Source organism: Balaenoptera acutorostrata, chromosome 10 (assembly GCF_949987535.1).
Source record: "Balaenoptera acutorostrata chromosome 10, mBalAcu1.1, whole genome shotgun sequence".
NCBI classification, from domain to species: Eukaryota; Metazoa; Chordata; class Mammalia; order Artiodactyla; family Balaenopteridae; genus Balaenoptera; species Balaenoptera acutorostrata.
The window spans coordinates 53,872,456-53,885,043 of NC_080073.1; positions in this window are offsets into that span (position 1 = coordinate 53,872,456).

Consider the following 12,588-nt stretch of genomic DNA (forward strand, 5'->3'; position numbering starts at 1 on the left):
CTTCTAGACTTGTACATCCTCAGACTCCCAGTTATTGTTACATTGATTTCAAAGAAAGGCCAGAAACAATTTCCTCTGAAGTCTTTCTGTCTGTTACGACACAGTGCAGAGCACCAGGAAGATGCTCCCACCTGGCCCCTTTTTTCCAACAAAAGAATCCTGGGCGTCGAGGAAGTGCTTTCCAGTCAAGGCTCTGCAGTCTCTCTGCTCTTGGCTGAATAAGAAAGGTGTCTCAGCTAAGGTGGCTTTGATCAATAGAATGCCTTCAAGGTCAGCAAAGAGAACCTGGTTTAATTTGCTTTTGTAGAGGAATGAGGACAAAGGCACCTCTCATGAATAGAGGACAGGGGGATGTTCTTGTGGTACCCACCAAGGCCATACACTTGGGCATGGAATTAGGTTTCTCATGGCCCTCTTGGTCCAGCCCATTCTCTTTAAAAATGATTTAAAAATAATTTTCCAAAGGGGAAAGGTGGGGGGGGGGGAATAAACCTGGAGGTTGGGATTAACATATACACACTACTATATATAAAAGAGATAATCAACAAGGGCCTACTATATAGCACAGGGAACTCTACTCAATACTCTGTAATAAGCTACATGGGGAAAGAATCTGAAAAAGAATAGATATGTGTATATATATAACTGAATCAAGTTGCTATACACCTGAAACTAACACTACATTGTAACTCCACTATACTCCTATATAAAATAAAAATTTTAAATATTTAAAAATAATTTTTTTATACAATTTTTAAAGGTTACTGTCCATTCATAGTTATTACAAAATATTGGCTATATTCTCTGTGTTGTACAGTACATCCTTGAGTCTGTCTTACACCCAGTAGTTTGTACCTTCCACTCCCCAACCCTATATTGCCACCCCCCATTGGTAAGAACTAGTTTGTTCTCTACATCTGTGAGTCTGCTTTTTTGTTATATTCACTAGTTTTTTGTATTTTTTGGCTTCCACATATAAGTGATATCATACGGTATTTTTCTTTCATTGCCTGACTTATTTCACTTGGCATAATGCCCTTCAAGTCCATCCATGTTGCTGAAATTTACAAAGTTTCATTCTTTTTTATGACTGAGTGGTATTGGTATTCCATTGTATATATGTACCACATCTTCCATATCCATTCATCTATTGATGGACATTTAGGTTTCTTCCATGTCTTGGCTGAATAGTGCTGCTATGAACACTGGCATTCTGTTCTCTTCATGTGGCTAATGAAGAAGACACCACATGTGGTTAAAATAACCCCCAGAAGAAACTGGCATCCTAACTATGAGAATCACATCAAAGAACATCCTTATTCGCTGTGATCACACATCTTCAAAAGACAAATTATTAACACTCATGCAGTTGTCCTGCTTGTGGTCAATTTGCTAAGAGTTTTCCATACCCAGCCATGTCAGTCAGATCAAACTGCATGCATCTGATGGCCAACTGGATTATTGTTCGTTAAACTGGGTAGTTGCTCATTTATGAGAAATACGGGGCCAAATGCTCTGGTCCTGATAAGAGCATGACATTTTAGAAAAGCGATGTGTATTTTATCTTTAAATCTAAGAGTGATATTGACTGTTGACAACACCAGCTGTTATTTGTCTTTCTGCACCCATCTTGAGGGAAAGTTTTCAAATACATTTGCCAAACCATTGACAGGAAGTTCCTTCTTCTTCCATTTACAAAGCTACAGTTTTGGACCTCGTTATCTTTTAGAGACTGTCTCAAAGAAAGTGGGGCACAATTCTTGACTGTGAGAAGGTGTAGTTACCATGATCTTGGCAGGAGTTTTTGACTATCTGTTTTACAGAATCCAAATTAACTCACTTCTGTGATGACCCATCTAGTAAACTTTGGGTTTCTCCATTTAAACTTTTTTGGACTGAAGTCATCCTCAACTTATTTCTCCATTTATTTGTCTTCTTGTCTGCTTAATGGAATAAGGTGGGTGGTTGCTGCTGAGTTTTGATGATTGGGAGGTGCCGTGCATGGTGGGAGCTTCTTGGATGGTAAGGTGGGGAGCTGACAACAGTGAGAATCTCCGTGGGCAGCGACAGGAGCTGCCATGTGCTCTAATTAATATTCCACAAACCTCTTAGGTCTCAGCTTCCAAGCCATTTCCTCAAGGAAGCCTCTTCTGACTCCCCCAAATTAAATGTCTCTGTACTCCACAGCTCCCTGTACCTCTCCTTTCACACTATTCATCAAATTTCCAAATATCTGTCTTCTTACCCCATAGGCTGTAGGCTCCACATGGGATGGGAATAGTGTCCATCTTGTTCATGTCTGTGTCTCTAGCACTTACCTTTCAATCATGGTGGACTGGCTTTATGTCCACCAATCTTTCTTTTTTGATTGTAGCATTTGCCTCTTTGAAGGTGTTCATTTTTGCATAGCAGAAGGCCATCTTTATGGTGTGGCTTTAAGAAAATTTTACTTCACCCCTAGGCTTTGCTATTAGTGTTCTTCCAGGTTTCTTTGTGAATAAAGCTCAAGTCAATGAAGATGCACATCTTCTCATGTTTTATGGGCGGGGTTAATCTAAGAGTCCACGGGAGCTTGTTTATTTGACCAGGTTGTCCTGTATGTCCGTCTGCTCAGAAGTGAATGCGAGGTGCTTCATTGCTTGGTGGGTGAGTAAATTCTGCACTAGTCATTCTACAGCCCAGGATGCTTGGTAAATACTTGCTGAGTTTAGAAATCAGTGGTAAAGGAAGTGGTCATGTGGGGTAAGAAGCTTACATTTGGGAAAGCACATTTGCCCTCCCACATTCAAGTCTTGAAAAAAGGGTCTCAGATCTGTAATAACGGTATTTCTATTTTTAATCATGTTTTCCCATGGAATTAACATTTAGTGGTCTACAGCAGAATAATTTGAGGAACTTCAGTTTCTGTCTCTTTGGGGCTGAAAGCAGATGAATGAAAACAAACTGGGACTCACTGATAGTCTGTAGATAGAGCTAATTGCTTTAAAAGCCTCAGGATTCCTTCAACCTCCTTGCCCTTATTGGGGTTAAATGCCTCCTTCTCTGGGAATGAGAGGATTCCTTTCTGGCCTGCAAGGCATCTGTGCATTTACAGGCCTCTGCTTCCTACCGCAGGTCTTTAGAATCACACAGCTGCCTTCACCTTTTTACAATTTCTACCGGCGAATTTTTGGAGAGAAAAGGCAAGAGTTAGCATGGGTGGCAAGTAATTATAGTTTTTGATTCCCAATCTTTACCTAAAGAACTAAGAGCTTTGTGATGATTAAGACTGTAAACCTGTGGGTGCTCGTGGAAGCTGTGGGGAGAAGACGGGCTGTACAGATGGGACTGAGAGCCTCCCACCCGTCCCCCACCCTGCTGCCTCCCCCGTGTAACTCCCGGAAGACAACCGCAGAGGAAGACGATTTCAGGAGCTTAAAGGGCGTTTGTTAATCATTTGCATTGCCCAGAATTTCAGGTAAGCTGAGCGGATTTCATTTCAGACACTAAGTAATAAAATGCAGGGCTAATTTTAGAAGTTATTATTCATCAATCAATTAAGTCAGGAAGTTATTTAATACCCTCCCAAAACAATTTTCTAGGCTGCCTGTTTCAGTCACTTAGCCACGATGAGCAGGCAGGGGAAACCTCACCTTGGAAAGCAGGATCCCTGGTGTGAACGTCCCTCTGCTTTGTGGGGAAATGGGGCCAGGGCTGCGGCAGCCAGGAACAGGGGACAGAGCTGACTCGGCTTTCTATTTTCTTTCTTTTATATACTATTTGGCTTTTTCACTGGAGACTGTCAATTTTTGGTGAATGTGATTTTTACGCCAAACTCTTTATTTTGGTCTCGAGGGACCAGATGACTCTGATGGTATGGCTCTTTGTGGTAGATTGTGTTATTGTTCAAAACATCAATCGTCTCTCCATGTGGAGCCCTTCCTGCTGGACAGAGGATTATACCTCCCTGCCCTGCTGAACTCAGGTGTGGCCATGAGGCTTGCTTTAGCCAAAGAACTGTGAGTGAATGTGATGTGAGACTCCAAGGAGAAGATCTCAGGACTACCATTCTGATTTCCTTCTGCCACAAACTGGCCAGGTCACAGGCCGGGTGCCAGGGGGAAGCTGGGCTGGCAGAGCACCGTGGCTGATCCGAGACAGGCGGGCAGCAGGCACAAGAAATAAGCCGCTGAAAGTTGGGGTCACAACAGCACGGTGGCCTATCCTGAATGACACCACAGTGAAAACATTTGGGGCCTAATCAGTGAAAATAATTTTTGCCTGCCCCTCTCCTTCTTTGACTTCTGCTCATAGAAAGCAACCCTCATTACCGTTTGCAAGGATACTTTTCCAAGTAGCCAAGGATACTTCTGCAAGGCTCAGGAGAAAGCTGTGATGTTGCTAACCGAAAATTGAAGCTTCCCTGTAGTAATATACTCAGAAGAGCTGGACAGAGAGGTTGCTCTGTGAGGGCCGAGATCACACACATCTTGCTGTATCTCTGGTGCTTACCAGTGTGCCTTGCCTGTAAGCGCTCAATAACTATTTGTTGAAAGGATGCTGAGTGATTGAATATACAAGAAATCAGGCATCTCCATGTTTATAGGTGGCAGAGAGCACTTTGGACTTAAAAAACTTACAGGCACACCCTGGAGATATTACAGGCTTGGTTCCAGACATCACAATAAAACCAGTATCGCATGAAGTGAGTTACACGAACTTTTTGGTTTCCCAGTGCATGTAAAAGTTATGTTTACACTGTACTGTAGCCTGTTAAGTGTGCAACAACATTACTTCGAAAAAAATAATGTACCTACCTTGATTAAAAAACACTGCTAAAAAAATGCTAACTATCATTTGAGGCTTTGTTGAGTCGTAATCTTTTTGCAATAGTCACATCAAAGATCACTGATCACAGATCATCATAACAAACAGAATAATAATAATGAAGAAGTTTGAAATATTGCGAGGGTTACCAAAATGTGACACAGAGACACGAAGCGAACAAACGCTGTTGGAAAAATAGTGCTGACAGCCTTGCTCGATGCAGGGTTGCCACAAACTTTCAGTTTGTTAAAAAAAAAAAAAAAAAAAAAAGCAGTATCTGTGAAGCATAATAAAACAAAGCGCAATAAAATGAGGTCTGCCTGTAGGTTTAGGGTTTGAAACGCAGGTTAAATCAAATAAGGAACCGAGAGGCTAAGGTGGGTCTAAATGAGTCTGCTGGGGTCAAACCAGGTATCAAAACCCCACGTGTCACTTGGGACTGTGCACAGAGCATAAATAAGTGAGACAGGCTGGCTCATTTTGGCCCAGAAATAGGCTCCCACCCCTTCTTCTTGAAACATGTGGTTCTCTTAGTCTGTCTCTAATTTCCCCACATTTTGGTAGAGAAATATTTTTCTAACTTGGCTATAAGAAAAATAAAAGCACGATTAGAATGGCAATCAGTCACTCATGGTCAGTCTCAGTTTCTCAGGGACAGAAGCAGGGGAGGCCTGAAGAGCCCGTGTCCGAGCAAAGGAGTCAGTCATTTCCCAGCTCCGGCTGAATGTTGCCATGTTGGAATATGGGTCCAGTTTTCCTGCAGCATCCTAAATTTCATGAGAAGCTGGCAATCTGGCTTTTGGTTTTGAATTTCCTAATTTTTCAATGTTGGCACCTAAAAGACAACATTAAGTTCAGTGCAGGCCTGCAATGCACCTTGGCAGGGCAGACTTGACCCTATGCCACATTGCAACTTTGACTATAGTCTGTTTCTACAAGTGTGGCTTCTGGGATGAGAGCGCTGGACTCTAAGATTATATTTGCATAGGTGTGTGTGTGTTTTAGAAAACACCTGAAGGGAGGGCTGATGCCAGTTCCCACCTTGCCCAAACCGCAGACTGGTGACTCACTATCCAAGCTGCCATGAGGGCAGCAGAAGGCTGCCAAGTGGCCTTTTGGAGTCTCTCCTCCACTTAGGCCAACATCCTTTAACGTTGAGTTGTTGAGTTGAGTATGTCTAAGATTAAATTGGAGACTTGTGTACTAAATTACATATTCAGGGGGTCCTTGCTGAAATAAAGTGTTTTTTGTTTTTGTTTGTTTGTTTGTGGAAGTGTGTTTGTCTCTTGTTTCTTTTTGTCAGATAACATTAGAAATGTCCAATCTCCTCCAAGGGAAATGAAGGCCTGGATGAAGAGGCAGAGGGTTTGGAGTCCCAGGACGAGGATGTTCTGGAAGAGGACAGAAAGTCCTGTGTATGAGGGGGTCCTTGTTGTCTTCAGCTATTCTGAGGTTGGAGACTGTGGGCTGCAGCAGTGGCTACTGTGAGAAGATGTGTATGATCTTTGGGATGTACCCAGCTGATGGAGTTTAAAGAGGACAATTGTCTCACTTGTGTCTGCCCAGCCTCACCAGAACATTCTATTTTGGAAATTCTGTTTTGGAAATTTCCCTCATTCAAAACTCCTACCTCCAGAAGGTAGGAGGCAGGTCTCACATACCCAGCCCTCACACTCCCGTTCTTACAGCTGATGTCGAGGCCAGTGACCTAGGCTCTGGGTTTCTTCTATTTGTCACTCCAGATCTGCTTTCCACCCCTCTCTACATGCTCTGTCCACCAGGAGGCCGAGCTGCGTGGACTATATCACCAAAGTTTCCTTGCTTCTGGCTTCTGTTTGGCTTTAGCCAACGGGAGGTAATAGCAGGAGATTGGACAGTGGAAGGAGAGAGCAGTGGGACACGGATTCCCCCAGCTCCACCTGTGCCAGGAAGTGTTCTAACTGTTGCTACTGCTCCAGGAATAGAATAGGGATAGTAGAGAGTCATAGAGATCATTGATGACCTTGCCAACCTGGTGGAGAACACAGATGAGAAACTGCACTGAAACCAGGTGTGTGAATATGGTGGACAGAAAGTCAACATCTTGTGGGATGATTGGTGATTGTTATTGCTGCTTGTGGCTACAAGCTGGCCTTCCAACTAGTACTGATGAAAGAACCACCAGCTGTGACACCTGCCAGTGATGGAGAAAAGCTCAGAACATGAAAGCTGCTCTTGGTAAAGTCCCCCAAAACTCTGAAACAAAACAAAACAAAACAACAACCCACAGAATGGGAGACAATATTTGCAAACGAAGTGGCTGACAAGGGATTAATCTTCAAAATATACAAACAGCTCATGCAGCTCTATGTCAGAAAAACAAACAACCCAATAAAAATATGGGCAGAAGATCTAAATAGACATTTCTCCAAAGAAGACATATAGATGGCCAAAAGGCACATGAAAAGATGGTCAACATCATTAATTTTCAGAGAAATGAAAATCAAAACCACAATGAAGTATAACCACACACTGGTCAGAAAGTATAACCACACACTGGTCAAAAAGTCTACAAACAATAAATGCTGGAGAGGGTGTGGAGAAAAGGGAACCCTCTTGCACTGTTGGTGGGAATGTAACTTGATACAGCCACTATGGAGAACAGTATGGAGGTTCCTTAAAAAACTAAAAATAGAACTACCATATTACCCAGCAATCCCACTCCTGGGCATATATCTGGAGAAAACCATAGTTAGAAAAGATACATGCACCCCAATGTTCATTGCAGCACTATTTACAATAGCCGGGACATGGAAACAACCTAAATGTCCACTGACAGATGAATGGATAAAGAAGATGTGATACATATATACAATGGAATATTAGCCATAAAAAGAACGAAATAATGCTGTTTGCAGCAACATGGATAGACCTAGAAATGATCATACTAAGTGAAGTAAGTCAGACAGAGAAAGACAAAATCATATGGTATCACTCATATGTGGAATCTAATTTCTAAAAATGATACAAATGAACATATTTACAAAACAGAAACAGACTTACAGATATGAAAACAAACATATGGTTACCAAAGGGGAAACGGAGCGAAGGGGAATAAATCAGGAGCTTGGGATTAACATACACACTACTATATATAAAATAGATAAACAACAAGGACCTACTGTAAAGCACAGGGAACTCTACTCAGTATTCTGTGATAACCTATATGGGAAAAGAATCTGAAAAAGAATGAATATATGTATATGTATAACTGAATCACTTTGCTGAACACCTGAAACTAACACAACATTGTAAATCAACTATAATCCAATAAAATTTAAAACAAAACAAAACAAAAGCTACTTACCATCTCTACTTTCTCTACTGACCTCCAGGAATGGCTCCTTCCCCTTGGCCCTTCAGTTCTAGGTGTGGTAATGGTTTCTGCTGTTACTAGCCCTTGGGTGTGTCACCATCTCTCCCCACATCATTGTAAACCATCCTCTTGATAAACACTCTGCAATTATCCTTCTGAGTGTGCCATCTCTTTCCTGCCTGGACCCCCACTGATTCACTCTGCCAATCAAACATGTCTTTGTCAAACTTTGATCCAAAAGCTAGTGACAGAAGAGAGCTGGGATGGTGGGATGGTTACTTTTTATGTGTTAACTTGGCTAGGCCATGGTACCCAGATATGTGGTCAAAGGTCATTCTGGACTGTCTGTGGAGGTGTTTTTGGATGAGATTAAGATTTCAATTAGTGGACTTTGAATAAAGCAGATTTCCCTCCCCAGTGTGGGTGAGCCTCATCCAATCAGTTGAAGGCCTGAATAGAACTGACCTCCCTCAAGCAAGAGGGAATTTTGCCAGCAGACTGCCTTTGGACTTGAACTGCAACTCTTCCCTGCCAGCTTACCCAGTCAGATTTTGGACTTAACCAAGCCTCCATAACCACATGAGCCAATTTCTTAAAATAAATCTCTCTTTCGTATATACAGTTGACCCTGAACAAGGCAGGGGTTGGGGCAGCAACGCCCTGTCCCGTCAAAAATCCATGTATAACTTCATAGACAGCCCTCAGATTCAACCAACCACAGATCATGTAGTACTGTAGTATGTAGTTGCTGAAAAAAAATCTGCATAGAAGTGAACGCAAGGGTCAACTGTATATACCTCCTATTGGCTCTGTTTCTCTGGAGAACCAGTGAAATAATACAGATGGTGAACTTGCTCTCTTTCTTTGGAGGTTAAGGCTGTGAGGTAGAATTTCTGGCATGGATGCCTCGGTGGTTCAAACTGCATAATTATTGCCTGCTGGAAGTGGTGGCGGTAACTATTTCCTAATCAGACTAGTTCTGCTGTATGGATTTGGGAACTCTTTCGGGGAGCTCATCTTAAGCCTGGGTCTCCAGCCCTCTAAAGGATTTGTGACATCCTTCGAATATTCTCCTTTTCCTCATTCAATCAGAGTCCAGATTCTGTTGCTTATAACCATTAACCATGACAGAAGCATGGATTAAGTACAGTTGGAGAAAGGTCAGATTGTAAAAAAGAAAAAGTTTTGTTTTTGTTTGTTGATTTAAAGAATAATTATCAAGTGTAGTTTCATGGTATTAAAGTAATTAAATTTTCTTGCAATAAAAAATAAATATACTGTCATTCAGCTGTACTGTTATTTCTTCCTTTGGAGTGTAATGTATTTTTGCAGACTGGGACAGATAATAAACCATTCAAGTATATTGCTACCATTTCCTCATTTAATTTCACTTCTGAACGTCCCTGTGATCTTGATTTAGCATGAGGAAGCAAATGTGATTGTGTTTGCAAGCGTGCATTCCAAGACGGGGGGTGCATGTTGGTCTATGATCCTTTTCCTCCTCTTTATATAAACATGAAGTTAAGCTTGCAGTTTCTGTGATGTTTGTGGAAGGATTAATTTCTACAAAACAGAAGATTTCAAAACCTGCCTAAGGAATAGTTCTACTTCCTTTATAATGCAACCAATGGCTTTTATTTCTGATGTAATAATGTTTTGACTTTTTGGTTTTCATGGGAATGCAGGAAAGGAGGAAATTTGTGAGAAAACACTGGTTTTCCTCTTGTCACATGGATTAATAAGCCAATGGCTCTATCCTTAAATTGAGTATCTTTTGTACAATATCTTTCTGAGTGTAACAATAGTTTTTTTTTTTTTTAATATATATACACTTAATTTTTTTTCAAGAGCAGTTTTAGGTTCACAGCAAAATTCAGTGGAAAGCACAGAATTCCCATATACCCCCTGCCCTCACCACAGGCAAAACCTCCCCCACCATCAATATCCTCCACAAGAGTGGTACATTTGTTACCGTGATGAACCAGTACTGACACATCATTACCACCAAAGACTGTAGTTTATATTAAGGTTTGCTCTTTGTGTTGGATGTTCTACAGGTTTTGAGAAATGTACAATGTATCTACTAGTATAGTATTATACTGAATAATTTCCCTGTCCTAAAAATCCTCTGTTCTCTGCCTAGCCATCCCTCCTCCCCCATGAACCCCTGGCCATCACTGATCTTTTTACTGTCTCCAGAGTTTTGCCCTTTCCAGAATGTCATAGAGTTGGAATCATACAGTATATTGCCTTTTCAGATTGGCTTCTTTCACTTAGTAATATGTTTTTACATTTCTCTCATGTCTTTTCATGGTGTGACAGCTCACTTCTTTTTAGTGCTGAATAATATTACATTTTACAGATGTACCACAGTTTATTTATCCATTCATCTATTGAAGAACATCAATTTATTTATTTATTTATTTATTTAAACATCTTTATTGGAGTATAATTGTTTTACAATGGTGTGTTAGTTTCTGCTTTATAACAAAGTGAATCAGTTATATATATACATATGTTCCCATATCTCTTCCCTCCCTCCCGCCCTCCCTATCCCACACCTTTAGGTGATCACAAAGCACAGAGCTGATCTCCCTGTGCTATGTGGTTGCTTCCCACTAGCTATCTATTTTACGTTTGGTAGTGTATATATGTCCATGCCACTCTCTCTGTCACATCTTACCCTTCCCCCTCCCCATATCCTCAAGTCCATCCTCTAGTAGGTTGGTGTCCTTATTCCCGTCTTGCCACTAGGTTCTTCATGACCTTTTTTTTTTTTTTCCTTAGATTACATATATATGTGTTAGCATACTGTATTTGTTTTTCTCTTTCTGACTTACTTCACTCTGTATGACAGACTCTAGGTCCATCCACCTCACTGTAAATAATTCAATTTCGTTTCCTTTTATGGCTGAGTAATATTCCATTGTGAAGAACATCAATTTAAAACAATTTTTAAAAGATGGCACAAGATCCACATTTAATTTTAACAGCTGTGTATATTATGTCAAGGCAAACAGCACTTAAGAGCAGGATAAGAACACAAGCAAATTTATGAATTAAAATTTTTGTGTCCTTTTCTCATTTGTACTACATGACCACCCTTATGTCTTTGCTGCTCCCCAAGGCACATATTTCTGAATAGATTATGCTCCAATTGTATTAATGAGAACTCCTGGCTGCCCATGCATGGCACCCCAGACCTCTTATGAGGGCCCTACTCCATCTATTCTAGTCAATATCTAATAGGAAAATAGAAACCCTTCTAAATATTCCAGACATAGAGAGATTTAACACAGAGAATTGGTTGTAAAAGTCTTAGAATGGCTGGAGAAGCAAAAGAAGGAAAATGGTGTTGCCTAGAAATCAGGAAGCTGCTCCCCACCAAAAAACCAGTCTGGAGATTCAGAGAAGACATCAGTACCATATTAAGAGAGAGCAGAAATTTTGGAATTATCACACCAGAAATGTATAATAACTACAATAAATATGCTGAGGACACTAATGGAGAAAGTGGGCAACATGCATGAATGGGTGGATAATGTGAGCAGAGAAACAGAAATGCTAAGAAAGCATCCAAACAAAATGCTTACAGAACATTAACCAGGATAAATACTAAATAATCTACCTAAGCATATCATTGTCAAATTGCAGAAAATCAAAGACAAAGAGAAAATCTTGAAAGAAGCCAGAGGAAGAAGCCCACATTGCCTGCAGAGAAACTAGGATAAGAATTACATCAGGGACTTACCTGGTGGTCCAGTGGTTAAGACTCCGCGTTTCCACTGCAGGGGACCTGGGTTCGATCCCTGGTCAGGGAACTAGATCCTGCATGTCGCAACTAAAACAAGATCCCACAAGCTGCAACTAATGATCCCGCATGCCGCGATGAAGATCCCAAGTGCCGCAGTGTAGATCCTGAGTGCCGCAACTAAGACCCGGCACAGCCAAATAAATAAATAAATAAATAAATAAAATATTTTTAAAAAAGAATTACATCAGACTTTTATTCAGAAACAATGCAAGCAAAAGAAAGTGGAGTGAAATATTTAAGGTATTGAAAGGAAAGAAAAGCTATTCACCTATAATTTTGTATCCAGTGAGATTATCATTGAACAGTGAAGGAGAAATAAGGACTTTTCAGACAAACAAAAGTTGAGGGAATTGGTTGTCAGTAGACCTGCCTTGTAAGAAATGTTAAAAGGAGTTCTTTAGACAGAAGGAAATGATATAGGTCAGAAACTCAGCTCCACATAAAGAAAGAAAGAGTGTTAGAGAAGAGATTATGAAGATAAAATAAAATCTTTTATTTTTCTTATTCTTAATTGATCTAATAGATAATAGTATGTTCAAAATAATAATAGCAACAGTTTATTGAATGATTATGGTTATGGATCAGTGAAATGAATGGCAGCAATGTTATGAGG